General features: G+C 46.9%; 1 protein-coding gene and 1 long non-coding RNA gene across 2 annotated transcripts in view; one reads left to right on the forward strand and one right to left on the reverse strand.

Moving 5' to 3' along the window:
* Positions 1-23,842, reverse strand: part of COG5 (component of oligomeric golgi complex 5) — a 329,906-nt gene that overhangs the window by 226,426 nt on the left and 79,638 nt on the right. The window lies entirely within an intron of this gene.
* Positions 15,447-19,272, forward strand: LOC128831876 (uncharacterized). The gene is made up of 2 exons (XR_008443863.1): positions 15,447-17,798; positions 18,652-19,272. It is a non-coding gene; the product is annotated as an uncharacterized LOC128831876 (long non-coding RNA).

Below are 23,842 nucleotides of genomic sequence, written 5' to 3' on the forward strand. Positions count from 1 at the left end.
AACTTGTGAATAGAATATAAACTACAAAGTGAAACTGTAGAGCAAATACTGATCTAACCTACTCAAGGCATGATACAGTGGCTATACAACAGAGTAATTAAAAACACCAAAACATAAAATTATGTTAAAAGTTTCATCATCCAGGTGACTCACTCATAAATGTTACCCTTATCAATATATCAGCCTAGACATTCAACTAGAATAGCTAATATTCTGCTAGAAAAAGCAGTATGTTAGCCAGCCTCCCCCTCCCCCCCACCCCCCCACACACGCACACTAAATATAAGGGCTTTTTGTTTATTTACTTTTGGAAATTACACTAATAGGTAAAGGTTCTTCAATGCATGATATAAAGAAGCAACTTTGTTAATGGTATCAGCTTAAAGTGAAAGATACTAATTTAGATACTAATAATTAAGGGTTCTTTTCTGTAATAATTCACCGCCTTGCATCAAAGGTTGCATAAAGACTGTAAACAGAGAGGCTAGCATTACTTACATGCCATTTTCCCCCCCACACACACCTTCCCCTCCCCCCCCCCCTTTTAAAAAAAATAAGGGTCCAAGCTGTGGCTCTGCAAGGGAAACAAATTAGGAAAAAATAAATCTTTTCAGGTGATTTAAAAATGTAACCTGCAGCTGCACAGAATATTTCAAGTCAAGAAGTTTCTCTATTCAGAAGCTGAAGAAACACTCCTTTGCAACCACAGATGAAGGACAGAACCCACAATCCACACTCCTTATTTCCAAAAATAAAATTAGATACCCGTAGCCTATGATCAAAGAGAAATTTCCTGCTCTTTGTTAAAAGAGTTTTCTCTGCTCGTGGTTTTTTTAAACCATTGTTTCTTTAAAATCTGCCTTACCTGGCTGCAAAACCTCTTTCTGACTATCAGAAAGATAGCAGGGGCAGTCTGGAACCTTTTATATATTCTTATTATAGAATGAATACCTAAGATTACCTAAAGAAACATTCCACTTAAAAAATGTATTAAAAATGTCACTATATGAGTCCACACAAATTCTGATTTGCAAAATACATTTTTTCCCAGCTCTTTGAATACGTAAATATTTACAGACTTTGATCATCTATATCATTGTAAACTGGTAAAGAGAGAAAAACAAGTCATTCAAATGATACTGCCAGGGTATTTTTTCCATAATTTTAAAGCGGCACTCTGATGGATGAAGGGAAAGGAAAATCTTTTTCCCTACCAATTTTACCATTGTACAAAATGCTGTGTTTTGTAAAATTGCTCAGGAATAGTAGGCACTTGCATTTCTAAATAATCAATAATACTTAGCACTTACATAGTGATGTTCATCTTTAGATCTCAAAGCACTTTATTAAGAGGAGAGGTACCTCTCCCACAATTTTTTCCAAGGAAATCAACTTTCATTGGCCGAAAAGTGATGGAAACTCCTTGAAGAGTCTCAAGTGATTCATTTATAAAGTCAGATTCAAAGTTCACATAAAAGAGGTCACATCTAGGGTGAATACAGGAAACTACATTTACTAAATCAGCTGGGAGACAGGTGAAGCCAAAGGTGAGGTTGATGAGTGTTCCCAGGTAATAAAGAAGCACCTGTGGTATACCATTTTGAACCCAGCATCTATATGATCTGATAAGAACTACAAAATTTCTGATAGCTTACACTTTGAAAGTTCCAGCTGCCTAACCCTATACCAAAAAATGCCTCCACACAATAGCATAGTTAGAAGAAGGATTTTTGGAAGACAAAAGTAGCAGTAACATTTTCCATGATTGGTCAACTTTTTGAAGGTCTGCCTTTCAAAACCCAAGTGGACAATTTCAGTGATGCTGGATTTTGGAGAAGGATGAAGCCCAGTGCCTTTTTTCTAGATACTGAGGGAGGTCTCTGATTAGTTTTACTATTGTGCTCTACCCAAGGATGAGGAGGCTAATTTGGAGTTACCAGGATCAGAAGAGACCTGTCTTTTTGGATTTTCTAGGGAATTGTCAGTTCGGGGTGTCACCGGGAATGCATAAAGCAGGTTATCTTTCCAGCAACGGGACGGGGCAGCTGTAGCCAAAAGTCCTGGATCTGGACCTTTCAAGTCATACAGATGAATTTTAATTTTTCTGATGTTGCAAGGAGAGCAAACTGGGAAGAGTCATTCTGGAAAAACTGTTCAGAACCCACTCCCTTGGATTTAGTGGTTCTTGAATTGAACCGCTCATGTCTGAGATTCCATTTAGGTGGATCATCAAAGAGTTAATCTCAGTCTCTTCCCAACTGAACAGCAACATTGCTTGCTAATGAAGCAAATCATAGCTCTCCCCTTCAGTCGCTAAGATAGGCAACCTAAGAAATATTTTGAAAGCTTAACAAAAGGCAAGAGTACACCAAGTTAGATTGTACCAGAGCTGTACACATTTTTCTTACTGTGCAGACCAAACTCCCTGTACCACCATCTTCCTCCAGCATGCCCCCCATTTGAGCAGACCGGCATCAGTCATCAGAATCTCAGTGTGCCTTACAAAAATAAATGCCTTGCAGCAAAGGTCACCAACATAAAGAAGACTTAGCTTTTGTGGGCATACATCAATAATCCCAGTCATAGACTTTGGGAATGATGTCAGATGTGAAGCAGGAAAAAACAAAGTGGGTGCATACATAGTTTTGCCTAATGAGCTATGCCCAAATAAGACACCCCAGTTCCCAACAACTGCAGAAGCAACAAAATGACTTCTGAGTAATTTGGAAGCATTATGGACATTCGGTTGCTGGTTCTCAAACCTTTTCTCCTATAGAACAGTTTGTCCTTATCTTGCTTACACTTGAATATACAGATAGCTCACATTTTAAATAAAAATAGACATCTTTTTCCTAAGATTTTTATGAATCCATGCATCCTTAATGTGAATATTGCAACTGAGGTGGTAAAAATAAGTACCTCTGTGAATGGACATCTCTACCAGAATGTCAGCCAAATATGGGAAAAGGTGAATTCCCTTCTCCCTGAAATTTGTAATGACCAGACACCATTTTTGTGAAGACACTAAAGGCTGTGTATAAACCAAAAGGATCCTGATACTGATAATGCCAGTTCTTATGAAAAAAATCTGAAAAACATGTGTCAGATGGGCATTTAAAGAAAAGTATCGATGAAAATGATTGAAGTCTGATAATCTGCCATGGAAATATGAGACAAAATTAATATCAGCATTTCCATCCTGAGTGATATCTTTCTAATATATTTGCTGAGATGCTTCAAGATGAGGAGATGAAGGAGAAAGAAGAACTCAAATGGGACATTTCGATGAGAGTTCTGAAGTTGCTGAAAGGGGCATGAAGTGATACCAGCTGATGAACAGCACTTTCCATTCCTATTGCCAAAAAGATTCATTTTCAATACTTCAGAGGAGTTGCTGCTAATTCTGTGGTTGCAGCATAACACGAATCTTTCGCCACTCCAGACAGACCTGGAGTGCATGTGTTTACCAGGGGAGCAATATTTGGCAGTGGCAGTGATAATGGAATGGTTTCAGTTGAGTCCAACAGCCACAAGCTTCATAAAGGATGAGCCAATATGCTCTACTGATGGTGGACTGGAGCCCTGGCTCTGCTGGAGAGTCTGGAACATGGTTTGCTACAGGGCATTTTAAACATTCCCCCGCCTTGTCAGCAAGCTTGCAGTGACAGCAAGGAGCTTTGTTCTCCATCCTAACCTGTTTGGTTACCATTTTGTCCTCCCGATTGTGAAAGGAGACTTAACAAGCAACAGACGGCTTCCTCAAGCAAAACTGAAGTTGCCCAAAGAGACTGTATTCTGGCAGGATGAGAGACTGCATTGCTAGTCACAAATCCAGTTAAAAAGGAGGGGGAAAGCTTTTGTTACAAATTATTTTTTCTGCCCAGAGTGAGAAATTGTAGCTGTCTGCTCCTGCTGTAGAGGCAGAATATAGGGTTACCATATTTCAGCAAGAAAAAAAGAGGACGGGAGGAGCCCCGCCCTAGCCCCGCCCCTGCCCCTCCCACTTCCCGCCCCCCCAGAACCCCCAACCCTCCCCCCGTTCCTTGTCCCCTGACTGCCCCCTCCTGGGACCCCTGCCCCTAACTGCCCCCCAGGACTCCACTCCCTATCTAAGCCTCCCTGCCTCTTGTCCCCTGACTGCCCCAACCCTTATCCACACCCCCACCCCCAGACAGACCCCTGGGACTCCCACGCCCCATCCAACCACTCCCCACCCCCTGACAGCCCCCCCCAGAACTCCCAACCCATCTAAACCCCTCTGCTCCCTGTCCCCTGACTGCTCCGATCCATCTCCCCACCCCTGCCACCTGACAGCCCCCCCCAGAACTCCCAAACACTCCCCCCCTGCTCCTTGTCCCCTGACTGCCCCCTCCTGGGACCCCTGCTCCTAACTGCCCTCCAGAACCCCACCCCCTACCTAAGACTCCCTGTTCCTTGTCCCCTAACTGCCCCCTCCTAAGACCCCCCCCAACTGCCCCCCAGGACCCTACCCCCTACCTGTACCCTGACTGCCCAAAACTTTCTCCACTCCCCCCAAAAAGCCCCCCCCGTTTCTTGACTGCCACCTCCAGAACCTTCCTGCCCCCTGACCTCCTTACCCTGCTGCTCAGAACAGAGTGTTGGGCTCTGTGCAGCCGAGCCGGACACGTGGCTGAGCTCCCCAGCACAACAAAACCCGGTCCCTGGCCCTGCACAACAAAACCCGGTCTGGCCCTGCACAGTGCTGCCGGACTGGGCTGCAAGGGAGCTGCCGGCTCAGAATGCAGGGCGGATCCGGCTCCTCTACAGCTGCTCCTGAGTCCAGCCCGGGACTTCCCTGCAGCCCTCCCAGAATCCCGGACATTGTGAGTGCTTTACAAATTCCCCCCGGACGCTATTTTTAGCACAAAAAGGAGGACATGTCCGGGTAAATCCGGACGAATGGTAACCCTACAGAATACCTGGCCACACGATGGGTGGGTGAGCATTAGGAAAGGACAGTTACCTGTTCCGTAACTGGCGTTCTTCAAGATGTGTTGCTCAGGAGTATTCCACTATAGGTGTGTGTGCTCGCCATGTGTACTGGTGCCAGAAGTTTTTCCCTTAGCAGTATCCGTACTGGGGGAGCACCGCTACGACCCCTGGAGTGGCGCCGGTATATCGCGCCATAAAGGGGCCTGCATGCTCCCCCCACCCTCAGTTCCTTCTTGCCAGACAACTCCGACAGAGGGGAAGGAGGGTGGGACGTGGAATACACCTGAGCAACACATCTCGAAGAACGCCAGTTACGAACAGGTAACTGTCCTTTCTTCTTCGAGGGATTGCTTATGTGTATTCCACTATAGGTGACTCCAAGCTATACCTGATGGAGGCAGGTAGGAGTTTAAGACTAAAGTTTTAAGGTTACCCAGGCGGAGCACCACCCTACCAAACCCGGCGTCATCCCTTGCTTGGGAGACGATCGCATAGTGCGATGAGAAGGTGTGGACAGAGGTGTAGCAGCCCTACAGATGTCCTGAATAGGGACATGAGTCACATAGGCCGCATACGAGGCCTGGGCTCTTGTCGAATGAGCCTTCACAATAGGAGGCGGGGGAACACCTGCCAGGTTGTAACAGGTGCAAATGCACAAGGTGATCCAGCGGGAGATCTGCTGGGTGGACACCGGTCGTCCCCTCATGCGCTCGGCCGAAGCAATGAACAGCTGGGGAGACTTCCTAAACGGCCTGGTTCTGTCCAGATAAAAGGCCAGCGCTCTGCGCACGTCTAACATGTGCAGGCGGCGTTCGTCATTGGAGGAATGGGGCTTAGGACAGAGGATCGGGACGAAAATATCCTGATCCATGTGAAAAGCCAAGACAACCTTTGGCAAAAAGGCGGGGTGAGGGCGGAGCTGAACCTTGTCCTTATGGAAGACCGTATACGGCGGTTCAGAGGTCAGGGCCCTGAGCTCGGAGACCTGGCGGGCTGAGGTGATAGCTACTAAGAACGCCACCTTCCACGACAAGTGGGACCACGAACATGTGGCTAATGGGAGGCCCTGTGAGGTGGGAGAGTACCAGGTTTAGGTCCCAGAGAGGGACCGGGAGGTCTGGCGTAAGGGAATGCCCGATCTAACCCTTTCAGAAACCGGGCCATCATGTGATGAGAAAACACAGACAGGCCCTGCACCGGGGGGTGGAAAGCCAAAATGGCCGCCAGGTGCACCCTGATGGAGGAGGGCACCAGCCCTTGGATTCTAAGAGACAGGAGGTAATAGAGGACAAGCTGGATAGATGAGGAAGAGGGAGAGGAACCTCTATCCCTCACCCACATAGAGAACCTATACCACTTAGCCAGGTAGGTTCGACGCGTGGAGGGTTTCCTACTTTCCAGCAGGACCCTTCTCACATCCTCCGAACACCTCCCTTCCTCCTCATTCAACCATGGAGCAGCCACGCTGTCAGGTGGAGCGGGGCGAGGTTGGGGTGGAGGAGACGACCTTCCTCCTGCGAGAGGCGGTCCGGGCGGAGCGGCAGCCTGCGAGGGGGGGCTGCTAAGAGTTGCAGTAGGGTCCCATACCAATGTTGACTGGCCCAATCCGGGGCTATGAGGATAACCTGCGCCCCGTCCGACTTCACCTTCTGTAATCCCCCTAATAGGCAGGGTAAGGGCGGGAAGGCATACAACAGGGGCCCCGACCATGGGAGCAGGAACGCATCTGACATCGCCCCATCGCCCTCTCCCGCCCTGGAGCAGAATCGGGGACACTGGCGATTCTGGGTGGTGGCGAACAGGTCTACCTGGGGAGTACCCCACTGCAGGAAGATCCACCTGGCCACCTCCTTGTGCAGGGACCACTCGTGCTGTTCGAAGAAAGCCCTGCTCAGGCGGTCCGCGAGCGCATTGCTCTTGCCCGGCCGGTAAAAGGCCCGCAGGAGTATGTTGTGGGCTATGCAGAACTCCCACAGGAGCTGGGCTTCCTGGCAGAAGGCCCGGGAACGGGTGCCCCCCTGCTTGTTGACGTAATTCATGGCGGTCGTGTTTTCCGTGAGGACTCTTCCCTTGTATGTGGTGGCAAAAGGCCACGCACGCCAGGCGCACGGCCCTGAGCTCCCTGACGTTTATGTGCAGGGTCAGTTCCCTGGGCGACCACATACCCTGGGTCCTGAAGTCCCCCACGTGAGCTCCCCAGCCCAGATCCGAGGCATCCGACACTACATCTAGTGAGGGAGAGGGCTCTCGGAAGGGAATACCCCAGAGCATGTTGCTTGGGAAAGACCACCATTGAAGGTGTGCCACCACCGTTGGCGGCACCGTGACTACCTTGTCCAGGCCGTCCCTGGCCTGGGAGTACCAGGAGGCCAGACAAAGCTGAAGGGGACTCATCTGAAGCCTGGCATGTCACACCACATAGGTGCAAGCTGCCATGTGGCTTAGGATTTGCAAGCACACCTATGCCGTGGTTACCAGAAAGGCCATGACCAAGGTGATGAGAGCTTTGAGCGTCTCAAATCTGTCCCATGGGAGGGAGGCCGTGACCACCCAGGAATCTAGCAGTGCCCCTATAAAGCTTATGTGCTGAACGGGGATTAACGTGGATTTCTCCTCGTTTACCAGTAGGCGTAGAGCTGCGCAGGTGTCCAGCAGGAAACTCATCTGCTGCTGCACCAGAGACCAAGACCGGCCCTTGAGGAGCCAGTCGTCGAGGTAGGGGAAGATCTGCAGCCCTTTCCTTCTGAGGTGGGCCGCCACCACCGCCATACACTTTGTAAATACTCTTGGAACAGAAGAGAGGCCAAAGGGGAGGACCGTAAAGTGGAAGTGGTCCTGACCCACCAGGAAACGGAGGAAACGCCTTGACCCTCAAAAATGTGGATGTGAAAGTACGCATCCTGGAGGTCCAGCGCCGTAAACCAATCCCCCTGGTCTAGGGATGGAATAATAGAGGCCAAGGACATCATGCGGAATTTGCAACGAACCAGGAACTGGTTGAGATTCCGCAGGTCGAGGATAGGCTGAAACCCGCCCTTCGCCTTCGGGATGAGGAAATACCTGGAGTAAAAACCCCTGCCCTGGTATTCCCGAAGTTCCCTTTCCACCGCTCCCAGGAAGAGGAGGCGCTCTACCTCCTGGCGGAGGAGGAGGGCATGTTCCGGGATCCCGGCCGGCTGCCCGGACGGGGGACAGTTGGGAGAGGTTAAAACAAACTGCAGCCTGTAACCTTGGGAGATGGTGCTGAGGACCCATTGGTCCGACGTTATACAGGACCACTGCAGTCGGAAGGCCGATAAACGGTTCATAAAAGGCAACTTTATTAACTGGGTGGGGGGTGCACTGGCAACAGGCCTGGTGACGCCCCTCAACGAGTCAAAAACGCCATTTTCCTGGCAGTTTGGCCTTCAAGGCCCCAGGCCATGGGGCCGAACGGGATTGGCAGTGGGACCGATGCCTTTGTTCCCTCTGCCGCTTAGGCGGGGGTTCGTATCTGCCCCGAGCCGGAGGAGCAGAGGTTTGAGGCCTGGGCTTGTCCTTAGGGGGTGGGACGTAGAGGCCTAGCTTCTGCAGGGCGCTGCGGGAGTCCTTCATCCCGTGCAGATGGGTGTCTGTCTGTTCCGCAAATAGGGCCTTGCCATCAAACGGCAGATCCTGCATTATGGATTGGGACTCAACCGACAGCCCCGAGAGCGAGAGCCACGACGCCCGTTGCACGGAGACTGCGGAAGCCATCGAACAAGCAGCTGTGTCCGCTGCATCCGAAGCCACCTGGAGAGCTGCTTTGGCCGCGGCCGCACACTCGTCAATCAGAGCCCGAAACTCCTTTCCGTCCTTGTCCTGAAGAAGGGGCTCAAACTTGGGGAGGGATTCCCAGAAGTTAAACTTGTACTGGTTCAGCAGTGCCTGGTGGTTGGCCACTCTAAGCTGGAAACTTGCGGACGAATAAACCTTTTTTCCAAAGGTATCCAGTCTACGAGCGTCCTTGTCTTTTGGTGTGGGCGCGGACTGGCCATTCCACTCACAGTGGTGGACCGACTCTACCACCAAGGAGTTCAGAGCTGGGTTGGTGTATAGGTACTCGTGACCCCTTGTGGGGACGAAGTACTTCCTCTCGGCCTTCTTGGAAATGGGGCAAAGAGAGGCCGGGGTCTGCCAGAGGCCAGTGGTGATGTTGGCTACTCCCTGATGGAATGGGAGGGCCACACGCCCCGGTACCGAGGAGGCAAGGACATTGAATAGGGTATCGGAGGGGCTCCTCCATCTCCTTGGCCCAGAGCTCGAGGTTTGCTGCCACCCTCCTAAGCAGCTCCTGGTGTGCTTTGAAGTCCTCTTGTGAAGAGGGAGGCAGCACCGCAACTGAATCACCCTGCGCCAAAGAGGTGGATGGTGCGGTGCCTTCAGCAATCGACAGCATCGTAGACTCGATATCCAGGTCCAGTGCCGGAGTCTGTGCCAGGGGTTCGGCACCCACGGTCTGATCCCGGTGCCGGGGAGGTGACGCAGGGCGGCCCTGAGAGGCTCCCGCCATGGAGCGAGGACCCGGCTGCGCAGGTACCTGAGGCCACGGTGCCCACTGGCACCATTGTCCTTGCTAGGGAACGGCCTGGAAATGAGACGCATCGGGCGCCGGCAGGGCTTGTTGCTCCTGCGGCACGGCGCAGCCCGGCACGGCCCGGGGAGAGATGGCTGCGCGCCGACGCCGAAGTCCTGGAGGAGCACACGGTGCCGTAAGAACGACTGGAGCGGTCCCTATCATGACGGCACCTGCCCTGAGACTTCGACCTGGAGGAAGTCGAGAGGTAAATGTCCGAGGAGCTGTCTCTGGACTCCCTGCGGTGCCTATGTCCACGGCGCTTCGGTGCCGGGGACTCTCAGGACGCACCCCGAGCATGGCCTCTGTGATGGCGGTAGCTTGAGTGTGAGCGTCGGTGCCGACGGCGTCGAGACCTGTTCCTCTCAGACTGGCTGGAGGAGGAACGGCTCTGCCCCTTGTCACCTCCTCGACGGCATCCGAGACCGGAGGAGTGGGATCCGCTCACCGAAGAGCAGGGACGCAGAGTCAACGTGCATCACGGGGCTCTGCTCGGCACCTCGATCCAGGAAGGTACCTCGACTTCCGTCACCTCCGGGGAGGGCTGATGGGCGCCCAAAGGCGGCTTCCCACGGGATCGGTGGCCCGACTGAGGAAGCGCGCTCCCGGCACCGGAAGTGCTAGGATATCACACGTGGCCTGAGCTGCCTCCGGCGTCGAAGGCATGCGCACCTCAGGCGAAGCTCACGCGGACGGGACTGGACTACTTCGCTCAGTGCGAGTCGGAGGTCTATGTCCCGATGGGGATCATGGGCTGCCGAACTCGGGTCTGACCTCACCCCTCTCCTTCTCTCGGCGCCACTGAGTCTTCCCTTGTTTCTTAGCAGGGGAGCGGTGCTGGCTCGTCGACGGTGCCTCGCTGCGCCCCGAGGACGCAGTACCGGGCACGGAATCAGGACGGTGAACCAAAGGCGCTTTGCTACACGCCGAAGACGAGGTGCCCAGCGCGGGGTCAGCTCGACACGCTGGTGCCGGGGCCAATGCCGACTCCATTAGGAGAGCTCGGAGTCGGATCTCACGCTCCTTCTTTGTTCACGGCTTGAAGGAGCGGCAAATTTTACACTTCTCACTAATGTGAGCCTCGCCCAGACAGCGAAGACACTCAGCGTGTGGATCGCTTCTGGGCATGAAGTTGCGACAGGAGTCGCACGACTTGAAGCCTGAGCCACGGGGCATGCCCCGAGCCAGGCACTCGCGAAAGAAAGTTCAGCAAAGAAAGTTAGTGAAACAGGAAACCACTAAGGCTATAACGCTGCAGCCAAGGCTGAAGCAAGTTCCAACTACCTTCACTGGCGGCAAGAAGGAACTGAGGGTGGGGGGAGCACGCAGCCCCCTTTATGGCGCAATATACCGGCGCCACTCCAGGGGTCGCAGCGGTGCTCCCCCACTACGGATACTGCTAAGGGAAAAACTTCCGGCACCGGTGCACGTGGCGAGCACGCACACCTATAGTGGAATACACATGAGCAATCACTCGAAGAAGAACTGAATCTGTGACCTGTGATCAGCTTCAGACTGGTTCTGATCGCTGATGAGTGCAGGACTGCCTGTCAATGAGGCCTGCTAGCCATACACTTAAGTGAGAATATTCAATATTTGGTTTATCTTTTGACAATGTCCTTCATTATTCTGCTGGCAGTAAAATTCAAAAACAGACCAAACCATAACAAATAAATTCACACTTCTTTCAAATTACAATTAACAACTAAATTTACACTTGTTTCAAACCACTTTAATCATTTCACTAAGTCAATAACCAATAAAACTACCCTGAAGAAACATTGCTGCCAACTTCACAAGCAAGCAATAAAAACAGCATGTTCACTGGAATTAAAACTGCATTTCTTTCTATTTAGTTATTCATTCAACTGGTGCATTAGCCAAGACTCTGTACCAGAGATTAACATTAATTTACATCAGCTGGGTACATTTCTAAAAGGCAACTTTTAGAGTTTTAAACGTTCAAGTGGTGATGATTAATTCTGTTTCTTCAGTGTCTCACATCACTATTGAGCTCTGACTGTTCTCAGCAATTTCTTTTACAATTTATTTTTGACAACATATAAAGTTACAAATAAACACACAGAAGAGAAAAATAAACCAAAATCTCCACAACAATATCACGGAATATGGAATTGGCAACTAAAAACAAAGTTACAAAACAACAGATGAGCAATTTTCTATGGACCCTATGCAACCCACATCTGTCTCTGCAGCTGTTGGCCTGCTGAAGCTTTGGGACCAATTCCTCTCCCATGAATATCACTGGCAGACACCCCAGGGTACAGCTACACTGCATCTGGAAATAAGCCTCCCAGCCTAGGTCCACAGATTTGTGCTAGCTGGGCTCTAAAAATAGCTGTACAGAGGTTGTGGCTCACACTCTCAAGCCTGTCCCCTGACTACAGATCCTGAGCTCCAGCCCAAACTGCAACATCTACAACAGCTATTTTTAAAGTGCTAGAATGTGCCCCATTAACGAGAATCTAAGGACCCAGGCTTGCTCCCAGATGCAGTGTATATATGCCCACTTTGACTTCAGCAGGAGCAGGTCTGGGCCTCAAAGTGATTTTTGTAAAGGTGACTACCCACAGAGTTTGCGCAAGATTCTGAGAGAGCTTTTCTCTTCGTGCGGTGGCCATGTGCAACCACTCCTGGCATTACATGGCTTCTCAAAGGAGACTCATTACTAGCTTCTCCTTCAAAAATTTTTCCAAGACCTTGCATACTACAGATGTCAAACTGACAGGCCTGTAGTTACCCGGATCACTTTTTTTCCCTTTCTTAAAAATAGGAACTATGTTAGCAATTCTCCAGTCATACGGTACAACCCCTGAGTTTACAGATTCATTAAAAAGTCTTGCTAATGGGCTTGCAATTTCATGTGCCAGTTCTTTTAATATTCTTGGATGAAGATTATCTGGCCCCCGATTTAGTCCCATTAAGCTGTTCGAGTTTGGCTTCTACCTTGGATGTGGTAATATCTACCTCCATATCCTCATTCCCATTTGTCATCCTGCCATTATCCCTAAGCTCCTCATTAAAGACTGAGGCAAAGTATTTGTTTAGATATTGGGCCATGCCTAAATTATCCTTAACCTCCACTCCATCCTCAGTGTTTAGCGGTCCCATTTCTTCTTTCTTTGTTTTCTTCTTATTTATACGGCTATAGAACCTTTTACTATTGGATTTAATTCCCTTTGCAAGGTCCAACTCTACATGGCTTTTGGCCTTTCTCACTTTATCCCTACATATTCTGACCTCAATAAGATAGCTTTCCTTGCTGATCCCTCCCATTTTCCACTCCTTGTAGAATTTCTGCTTTTTCTTATCTCTCTGAGATGCTCATCCAGCTTGGTCTACACCACCTGCCTATGAATTTTTTCCCCTTTCTTGGGATGCAGGCTTCTGATAGTTTCTGCAATTCTGACTTGAAGTATTCCAGACCCCCTCCGCAAGTTCTTCAGTCCAATCCACTTCCCTAACTAATTTCCTTAATTTTTTTAAGTTAGCCCTTTTGAAATCAAAAACCCTAGTCACAGATCTATTTTTGTTTATCCTTCCATTTACTTTGAACTGAATTAGCTCATGATCGCTCGAACCAAGGTTGTCCCCTACAACTATTTCTTCTATGAGGTCTTCAATTCTCACCAAAACCAAATCTAAAATGGCATCCCCTCTTGTTGGTTGAGCAACTACGTGGTGAAGGAATCCATCAGCTATCTTATCCAGGAAAATCTGAGCCCTATTATTATTACTAGCACTTGTCCTCCAGTCTATATCTGGGAAGTTAAAGTCTCCCATGATCACACAATTCCCATTAGTATTTACTTCATTAAAAACATTAAAGAGGTCTCTATTCATATCCGAATCACATCCCAGTGGTCTATAGCACACCCCAAGCATTATCCCAGGGGAGGCTCTAGTAGCTTTCTTCCCCAATGTGATTTTTGCCCAGACAGACTCTGTCTTATCCATTCCATCACTTCTTATTTCTTTACAGTCTATATACAATGCTACTCTACCACCTTTGCCTTTATTTGCTTTTATTTCTATCTTTCCTAAACAGCACATACTCTTCAATACCTGTATTCCAGTCATGACTACTATTCCACCATGTTTCTGTTATCCCTATAATATCCCTATAATATCTGGTTTCACTTCCTGCAGCAGTAACTCTAGCTCCTCCATTTTGTTACCTAGGCTCCTCGAATTGATGTACAAACATCTTAATTTTTGCTGCTTGGCTTTGCTCACATTCTTTACCCGATTAGGCACAGACATTAGTGGGGCCATGAACCTCAAAGTTCACCACTCTCACTCTATGAGCAGCAGAATATTAATTTTGAAGGAAGGGGAAAGATTTGAAAGAGGCAGGAAAATGTGGAAGCAGAGAAAAGAACTGACAGAAGGGAACTGTAATGCATGACGTTTGTTAGCAAGAGTCAGGCTAACTGTAACCCTGATAACGCGAGATTTGTAGAAGCGAGGATTGTGTGAGGCGGGTGAGAAAGAGCTGTGTAAGAAGTTATGATGACCTCAGCATAGATAAAGTGTAGAAGACCTTGGGTAGATAAGGTATAGAAAATAATTGTATGTTGGCAAGAGTCAAAACAACTGAGGAAATGAGATATCAAGATGGCCTATGTATAAACAAAAATGCTGCTGTCCCTCATTATTTTTGTAATGAAAGGTATAAATGCTTGCTGTAATTAGTTATCAGTGAGAGACCTGTTTACCTCTCTCCCTCTGCACATGTGAGAGTTAATAAAACATCTGACTTGCTATACCTAAACAAATAGTGAGAACTCAGTTTTTCTCCGACAATTTGGGGGCTCGTCCGGGATGGCAACGCCCGCAGAGGCACCGGCAGCTGCTACGGATCGTTCCCCTTCGAACCCCATGGCGCCACAATAGAGGTAGGAGACCTTTTGAAATCTCTATTGGGGTGTCGGAGGAGGACTGTCCGTGGGGCCGTCTGCCCCTGTTGGGCTCACGCCATCCGAACTTATTGACTGTGCAGCAAGGTCAGATGCTGAGCGGCGTAATAGGGGAATTGTTTGCCGCCCCCTGTATGCATATGCTAGGTGCATAAGGTTTGCACCTGTGTTGAGGGGTTGTTACCGCCTCAAGAGGGGTTTTTACCGCCTCAAGTGATGCATCGAGGTACTTGGGAATAGTACCTGGAGGTACTCAGGAGTAGTACCTGGTATAAGGCCTTGGTGTGTGTGTGGTCTGTGTGTGTGTGTACACCAGTGTGAATTGAGTGTTACCGGAAGACGCCCAGAGTACTCTGCGAAGTCTTTTGGCTCGTGACCAGAACTACTCTAATGCAAGCCCGGTAACTAGAGGATCTTTTAGGAGATCCGACCCACGGTGGGCTAACTCGTCCTGGCATCGTCCGGCGAGGAGGCTACCTGGGTCTAGGAGTGTGTGAACCCATCTTCCCTCCCCTTTTCCTCTCCGTGTGAGCCACTGACAGTCTGATCATCTCACTGGATGCAACAGAGTAAGCGGCGCCGTCTCTCTGAGACTAGCCGACGCTCTTTGCTGAAGGGAGGTGTAGGAGGGTCGTGGCCATCCTCGTTAGTCTCTCCTGTGTGAATACCCTGTAGGGAGAGATCCTTAGTTTATGTGCCGCTAGCGCGGACAGGGCATCCTCCTCCCTGTGTGTGTGATTGGAAAATGGGTGGGGGACAGTCTAAGGATTCCCTCTCACCCACTAAGGGTACCCCAGCTTATTTCATGTACGTACATTATGGTACTAAAACCTGCAGGTATTTAGAGAATTGGAATCATTACACGCGTGAAAATTCATCTAAACAATGCCCACTAGAAGGTACCTTCAATCTAGATAAGATCATACATCTCAGAGGAGCTTTTAATCAAAAAAAAAGCCTCTGACACAAATGGGAGCAATTTGTCTATTGAGGAAAGGAACGGGTTAATTTGAAATTCAGCTTGGTCCAGAGATAAAGAGAAAGTTAATCTGCGTTCAAGGTCAAGAATCAATGCAGACCAGACTAAGTATAAAGAAAAACTGCTTTCGGCCCCAGCTGACTGTGAAAAAATATAGACATAGTCAAACCAAAGGCAATACAAGTTAAAGTGCTGAGATTACATTTGCAAAGCTTAACTGTCCAGTGAGATCCAACAGTCTGCCTTTGCGACCCTGGAGCTGGCGTGGTTTGGGGAAGCTGAAGAAGCCACAGGCAGCCGGCCTGGACTGGAATCACTGAAAAGACGCCCCAGGAGACCTCAGGGTGTAAAAGAACTGCCCTCCCAAGACAGGAAGCAAGTTGGAGATTGCACAGCACCTTCTCTGAACGTTATACACAGACGTGGCCAGTCTGGACGTACGTGTGTGAGTATGAAAGTGTGTCTACTCTCAGCCGCAGTAAGTCTGAGAACCGGAGAGGGATTTAGCATTCCTCTTTCCACCCCGGCTGACCGGGAAGGGTGTCAGGTGGATCTACCCCAGTCGTAGCAGGACTGGGCAACAGAGAAGTTGGAGAAAAGGGAAGAGTTGTGTACTTGATAACTAGAATTGAGCAATTAAGAGCATAGATCATGAACCAGGCAGCAACTCAAACCTACGCCCAGGGCAAGTTGCAAGCCTTGAGACAGGACTTCCAGGCAGAAAAGGAAGCACTGGCTAAGCAAGTACCGGTCCTTCAGGGACTTGTCAGAATTTAACCATTTGTGTTTGCATATGCTGTAAGAGCAGTGTGTTTGCCACAAGAGAAAATTGAATAGTTAAATGCCAATGGGCAATGCGTTTTGCCCAAGTGGCAAGCCTCACGGGGGAGGACTTGGGTAGCCTTGTGAGTAAGAAGATAAAGAGAAGAGACCAGGAAGGGTGGGGGCTAGTTAAGAAGCCCACCCTCCTATCTAAATTGGTAGTGAAAAAGCTGGTGCCCATGGAAGGGACGGTTCAGCGAGAAAAGCAGGATCGGGCCCAAGCGGGCAGGCAATAGATAGAGAGATTGGAGAACAGGTTGGAAACTTTGAGGGCATAGTGGAAGGAAAGGAGTAAGTAATTATAAGCATGGGGATTTCAAATCCCCAGGATAATAATTGAAATGGTAAAATGTGTGTAAGACAGAGTCTTTGTACCAAGGTGCAAGGCTCTCCTTTCTTCTGCAGAATAAAGCAACTCTTCCTTATCCCTGTCTGGCTGTTATTGGCTCTCAGCTAGGTGGACCCGATATTTTGGTGACAGTTAATGGCGACTCCGGTTAATGAATTTCTGTCTTATACATTTAGGTGTTAGGTGTGTGGATGGAACTGAGCCTCTCATTCGTAATTCCTCAGAGTGGAAGCCATCGCGTGCAATGAAGCTCTGAGGTTGAATTGGGATCCTTCTGTCCCGTCCCCTGTAGCGGTCAGTATTAGTAGAAATTCCTGTAATAGGATCCTATTAGGCCATAATTCCCTCTGTTCTCTGTGTAATTCTCTGTTAGAGTGTCAGCAGGCAGATGGGTGGGTCTCTGGTAAAACTCTCTAAGGATAGCCCTTTGGATTATATGTTAAGTAAATGGCCTTTACCCGGTGTTCAGGAAAGAATAAAGATTTGAATTTGTTTTTGGGTAACAAAATAGCAGATAAAAGATCTGGTAAAAAGAGAGAGAAGGACAGTGCCCCTGGCTCTGTGTGGTCGAACTGTCACTTTACTAGGGGTGCATGGAGATTTTGTAAGCACAAAAGAAACAGTTACACCTTGTGTAGAAATTGATGTGGCTAGTGTTGTGGAAATTGAATTGTGGATAGGATGTGCATTTTCCCCAGAACATGTGCAGTGTATATTGTAGCAGAGGTAAAAGAAATGCAAACCTACCAATATAGGTTGTGTTGTCTTTTTCAGATCACTGGGTGTTTGAAAGCAGGAGTTAGAAGTAAAAGGCAATCAAAAGTCTGGGAAAGTTAATTGTGACTTTTTACATAAGAATTTTTAAGCTGTGGATAGCTTTGGATCTGGAAGCAAGCCAGAAAGCATCTGTATTAATGCAATTTTCTAACTAATAAGGTAGAAGCCACTGAAACCTGGGCTGCCTATGAAACAAATACAAAGAAATATGGGGTAATTCCTCTGTTTTGTCTAAAATCAACAAGAGTATGTGTGTATATAAAGGAAATATTTTAAGCAATGACTGACTACCCAGAAGGGGTAGACCTCTGTTCTTTTGTCTTTCAGATCATCAGAGAAAACGGATGCCAGCTGAACAGCATTCAATGTACCATGCATTTACTGGTACAATAGGAATTATTTTTGTGTTCTTTGTCCTGTCTTGTGGTGTTTGTCTTGTGGCCAGAATTGTTGGGTTTAATATTTTCATAAGACAGTCTAGTTCAAAATTAAATAGAAGGGTTAAATCAAAAAAAGCAGATACTTGTTTTATTCAACTTGGAATACAAAAAGTGTTTGGATAAATCAGGAAAATGTGATATACTAAAGTGTAATACAGTTGCTTAAGTAAGAAAAAAAAACTTCATTGGCCAGATTTTTTTTTAATTGAAAAAAATTGTTGTTAAAATTTGCATACCAACAGTCTTTGGAAGCAAGGACATGGAAGGTTAACCCACTCCCCATATTGCCCATGGGATCCTTCTGGCTACCTCAGATTTCTAGCCAGAGGGCTGGGGAGGGAGGAAAGCTATTGGACACCTGAGGTTGTACTGAGTGGACTCCTCAAAAGTGGGTGTGCTTGTCCTGGTTTGTTGGTCCAAAGCTCTGTAATAAAGTTATTTTACTGGAAGGGTGTACATGGCATACATTGAATAATAAGACTAATGTACTGTATAATGGCAATGTGTATGTGTTCATTGTTGGGAAAAGGTGTATAAGTGAAGAGTGGAAGTTTCCTTTGTAGGTTAAAAGAAGCCAAGAAGGGGAGAAGGAAAAAGAACAGAATGAGTTAACTGAGAAAAAATAGCTAGCAAGCTCAGTCCAAAGATAAGATGCTGGCACCATCCAAGGACACTGCCCACAGCTAAGACTTGGCTGATAGCCAAGAAAAGGGGGGCCTGAATGTGCCGAAGCAACTATGAGATCTGCAAAACACTGCCAGGCATTAATGAAATGTGTTAAGTTTCTTTTCTCACAGATAAAAGAAGTGCTACCCAAAGACCCTAGCAGCCCTGCCATTCATTGAAACAAGGAGACTGAGTCTACGTAAAGTCTATCAACGAAAGACTGCTTTGGCTCCACACTGGAAAGGCCCTTTCCAAGTCCTGTTAACCACCACCACCACTGTGAAGTGCCAAGGACTACCTGCCTGGACCCATGCTTCTCACTGTAAAAAGACCCCTCCACCTCGGGAGGACTCTCCGACTGATGATAAGCCTATTTCTCCTTCTAGCTCTGCTGTGTCTTCTGGACAGCAGGAAAAAGAAAGAAAGAAAAAAAAAAAAAAGACAAGGTGAAGTGCTAGTAACCTCTCCCTTGTCCACTGACAGACCTACTGTGCCTCTGGATTTTTCTAGAAGAAGCAAAACCATTACAGGGTGATGTGCTAGTAACCTCTCCCCTGTATGATGCTAAACCACACTGTTTCAGGAAAAGAGAAGAAGGAACACTTGCTTCATTGAAACCACAAAGTCCAGGGATTCCTGACTACAAGAGACATTAAGAACTGACCCTGGTGAAGAAACAAAGAATTATACACTGGCAGGAAGAAACTTGTGGGACCCATGCTTGGGAATGTGGTATAGTACTACACCAAAAAGAAATGTATTAGGATATCAATGAACTGTGATTAACACTACACTAGGGACTGTTAAATTTTCATTACCCTTATCCAGTTTCCAGATTACCTCTACATACCCAATTGCTCACAGGGGGCTGCCATTAGATTAGCACAACAGAGGGCTTGGGTTATTTCTTCTAGAAAGAAGAGAGACTTGACCGGATCCCTGTGGGATGGGGCCAATAATGCAGTAGCAGTCTGGAATATTTTTAAGAACCAGGAACATGATGAGAAATTGGGCCAACTAGAGAAGGCCATAGGCCTTGTTTCTGGAGCACAACTAACCCAGGTACAGGCTGGAGTTGGTGAGTTACATGTTATTTCTGCCCTTAGTTCAATGACCCAGAAGTTGCTGACAGAGATGGTATTGAATATCACTGAGGCTGGGAAGGCATTGCAGTGGGATCTAGCATGCTCAGAGATTCAGGATTTCTTGAATGACCAGCTAATGGCCATTCGGAATGATCTAGAGCACCAGGCTTGGCCCACTGCCCTTACAGACACGTTAGGAGTACCATCTGATCTGTGGCCATGGAGACATACTTGGAAACTTTCTGGGTGGAAGTGTGGACGTTCTCAGTGCTCCTTCCAAGCATATGGACCGGTTCAGGGGGTGTGGGCTCCCACATACCGAATCCTGCCGGGTCCATGGGGAGGATGCATGTGGGATTGGGTAATTCACCGAGACATCTGGGAAATTAGACCTCCTGGTATGCCCAATCGATTTTTAGTCAGTGCTCCTGGGATTACATCTGACATTTGGGTGGGGTTAGGGAGACAATGGACATTTTGGCCGTTACAACCCCCACAGCTTCAGTGTATCCGTAAACTGAAGCCAGGAGAAGTTGTTACTCTTCATGACTACATTTGCTGGGAGGGTAGGGGACAAGGAACTACCCTGACAGGACACTTATTTTTTTAAGCTAATGATAGCTGTGTGTATGTTAAAGCCACTACATTGCAAGACATACATTTTAATCTCACTACCACTGCAGGCAATCATATCATTTATTGGCCTGCAGATAGAGTTTTTCAAGTAGCCCTTAGGTTCCAGATACCCTTTAATTGGACTAGCTTACTATCTGATAGATTTCAAAATTTGCTTTCATTGTTACCTGAGATTCAGAAAATCTCTGAGGTACAAGGGCAAATTCACATGCTTCAAAATGTATATCAAGTAGAAAAGTATGCCTTTCACACTGCTTATAGAGTAGCTACCTTATGTACTAAATATGATGTATTGTGCTTTATGACAAAGGCTGTACAACAACCCCATTATAGTATTGCTATGGGAATGTTATTGCTTGTATTGTTATTAGTTAGCTTAGGATTATGTTATTGTTGTTGTAAAAGACGTAATAATAGTAATACCTTTCATGTTCATGCTAATCATGCATTGTCATTGCATCCAATCAAAACCCCTAAGGTTGAAGCATCTGATTTAGAATCAGAAGTCCAGGACTTGATGCAAATAGAGATTTGAGAATGTTTGTTGTACTAGAAGTACAAAAGGGGGGGTTGTGGAAGCAGAGAAAAGAACTGACAGAAGGGAACTGTAATGCATGACGTTTGTTAGCAAGAGTCAGGCTAACTGTAACCCTGATAACGCGAGATTTGTAGAAGCGAGGATTGTGTGAGGCGGGTGAGAAAGAGCTGTGTAAGAAGTTATGATGACCTCAGCATAGATAAAGTGTAGAAGACCTTGGGTAGATAAGGTATAGAAAATAATTGTATGTTGGCAAGAGTCAAAACAACTGAGGAAATGAGATATCAAGATGGCCTATGTATAAACAAAAATGCTGCTGTCCCTCATTATTTTTGTAATGAAAGGTATAAATGCTTGCTGTAATTAGTTATCAGTGAGAGACCTGTTTACCTCTCTCCCTCTGCACATGTGAGAGTTAATAAAACATCTGACTTGCTATACCTAAACAAATAGTGAGAACTCAGTTTTTCTCCGACACTCTTATCATTTAAGAATGTTTCCACTTTGAAGCTATAGACACAATTACACCATCCCTAGGGAATCATGGCATAGGTGGGGGAGATGTGCTAAGTCTACATGGTACAGAACAAACACAGTAAAAATGTAAAGGAGCAGATTTCCCTTCTTTCTCAAAGCAGGTTCACTGTAGGGTGTTGGAGGGTTGCTATGCCACAACCAAATTACCTTAACCACAAACAGGTCCTCCTGCTATAGAGCCAACATTCACAGAATTCAGAGAACTGTCTAGGTATGTTTTGAACATTGGACATTAGGTTCAGCTTTTTTTTTTTTTTTTTTGAGATGATGCAAAATATCTTTATATCTTCTTTACACCAAGTTATTGTCAAACAAGGATGTTCTCAGAAGACAGTGTTCAGATACAAGAGTAGTATTTAACAATATAAAATGCTGAATTTCTTCTTTGACAATAACCTTACTTAGAAGGAATAACCGGGAAGTCTGTATCTACAGATATCATCATGACTACCCTGAATAGTGTATTTAAACTATTTCACTGCACAATTTTAATTTATTAAAGCTGTTTAGCTCACTCACTTCTGTAGTCTCAATTATTAGATCCCATAACTTCACTCTCCTTTGCTCATCTCTCTCAGCAAAAAGTCTATCTCACCAACTCCAATCCCTGGCTCATGGTACACAGCCATTTCCTCCTCCCATGCAACTAAATATAAAGTGATGCAAATGAGATCACTAATAAAAAGGGTCAGAAGAAAAGGGGAAATGGACCTATCCACAGGAGACTTTGAATACAGTAGTTAATGGACCATAGGATTGACATACAGAAGATATGTTTCTTAGAGAAAGTAATTACCACCCAGTCAGCACACCAAACAATAGATTATGATATGCTGAGTCATAAGAGTTTTTTAGTAAGATACAACCACAATGTACTGTACCTAAATTTCTATAGCCAGTTTGTGCAATTCAGAATGTTGGATTTTGATGTATGAATCCCTGTAAGACTTAGTTCCTGGGTATTTTAGAAAGTACCTCTCCCCTTACTTTATCTTGCCAGTTGATGTCAACTGGACTGTTGGAGCCAATGGCCTTTATATATGTACATCTGGAAGAAGGGCAGGCTCCAGGAAATTCAGTTCCCTCTTTGGCCCAAGAAAGCCTGTGTTTGATAAATTTCTAGGCTATTTACTCAGAGATGGGCAGATTCTATCTTTTGACACACTAGAAAATGCTTCAGAGCTTTACTATCATTTTTGGATAATTAAATTCACACTTTTTTAAATTATGCACAGTATTGTTGAGGGCCTACAGTAATTTAAACAGGCACCGTATGTGAGCTGGAAATAAAATTATATATGTGTACACACACACACACACACACACTTGTCATGTTGCCTATACACCACTGAGTTTGTCAGAAGGAAAAATTAAGTGGAAGGGTGTGACCTTACTTTTCCACTCAGGCTGAATTATTTATTAACACTAAAGCACTGAACTTGGCAGATGTCCTTTATTAATATCAGGTTGAAGAAAGAGAAATTTAAGCACAAACATGTAGTGAGCTCAAAAAAATAAAAGGTGACAAAATAAATCCATTTCCTGCATTTTCAAAAGGAAAGATGGGTCTTACTGTAAGACATGGAGCAGACCCAGGAGACCTCAATTAAATTCCTAGATCTGGCCTCGACTTCTTGTATGACCTTAGTCAAGCACTTCCTAACCTAATAGGGTACTGGCCTGTGAAGATAAATTAGTGAGTCTTTGGCCCGGTCTACAGTACGCGGTTATTTCGGAATTAGTCGAGTTAATTCGAAATAAAACTGATTCCGTTCACACGACCAAACCGTTTTTTGATTAAAAGGGCTCTTTAATCAGATTTCTGTACTCCACCTTGGCAAGCAGAATAGAGCTAAAAATCGAGATCGCAGTGCCGGGTTACAGGTCGAATTGCATCCACAGTACATTATTGGCCTCCAGGAGCTATCCCAGAATGCTCCCTTGTGACTGCTCTGGACAACACTCTCAACTCCGATGCACTAGCCAGGTAGGCAGTAAAAGCCCCGGGAACTTTTGAATTTCATTTCCTGTTTGGTCATCATCAGCACAGGTGACCATCAACACAGTCCACCATCAGAGGCAACCATGCAGAGTCCACCATCACAAGAGACCACGCAGTCCCGGATTCGCAGACGAGCTCCAGCATGGTCCGAACGGAAGGTACTGGATCTCATTGCATGTTGGGGAGACAAATCTGTTATTGCAGAACTACATTCCAAAAACAAACAAACAAAAAAAACCCTGCAAATACATACACTAATATCTCCAGGGCCATGATGGAAAGAGGCTACTCCAGGGACACACAGCAGCGTCGTACAAAAATCAAGGAGCTCAGGCAAGTGTACCAAAAAGCCAGGGAAGCTAACGGCTGCTCTGGGTCACAGCCCCATACATGCCGCTTCTACCGTGAGCGGCATGCAATTATGGGAGGTGACACCACCACTGTCAGAGGACACCTGCAAGGGGGGAGTTGCACGGAGTGAGGAGGAAGAGTCATTGGAGGACAAAGAGGAGGAGGACAGTGCA

This window comes from Malaclemys terrapin, chromosome 1 (assembly GCF_027887155.1).
Source record: "Malaclemys terrapin pileata isolate rMalTer1 chromosome 1, rMalTer1.hap1, whole genome shotgun sequence".
NCBI lineage: Eukaryota > Metazoa > Chordata > Testudines > Emydidae > Malaclemys > Malaclemys terrapin.